This window comes from Sinocyclocheilus anshuiensis, unplaced genomic scaffold (genome assembly GCF_001515605.1).
Source record: "Sinocyclocheilus anshuiensis isolate Anshui unplaced genomic scaffold, SAMN03320099.WGS_v1.1 scaffold3964, whole genome shotgun sequence".
Classification (NCBI taxonomy): Eukaryota; Metazoa; Chordata; class Actinopteri; order Cypriniformes; family Cyprinidae; genus Sinocyclocheilus; species Sinocyclocheilus anshuiensis.
In genome coordinates, this window is record NW_015536707.1 from 81,158 (window position 1) to 81,434 (window position 277).

The following is a 277-nucleotide window of genomic DNA, read 5'->3' on the forward strand; positions in this document are numbered from 1 at the left end:
TGGATATGGAGAAGATATAAACTCGATTTAAAACAGTATAAAACTACGACGTTTTCTTTGTTGTTTTAGTGAGGGGGCGTGACTCCCACACAGCTGATGGTTTCTCTTAGTTACCATACAAACCGGAAGCGCCCTTGCCGGTATAAAGTATGAGCGGATATACATCACAATTCTCGTTGCTTAGAGCCCATAATTGTGTGCAATAAATATAGGGAAAAGACAAATGGAACACGTCAGGAAGATTATTTACAAAGCAGTCTTTTGTGGTAGAAGTGAT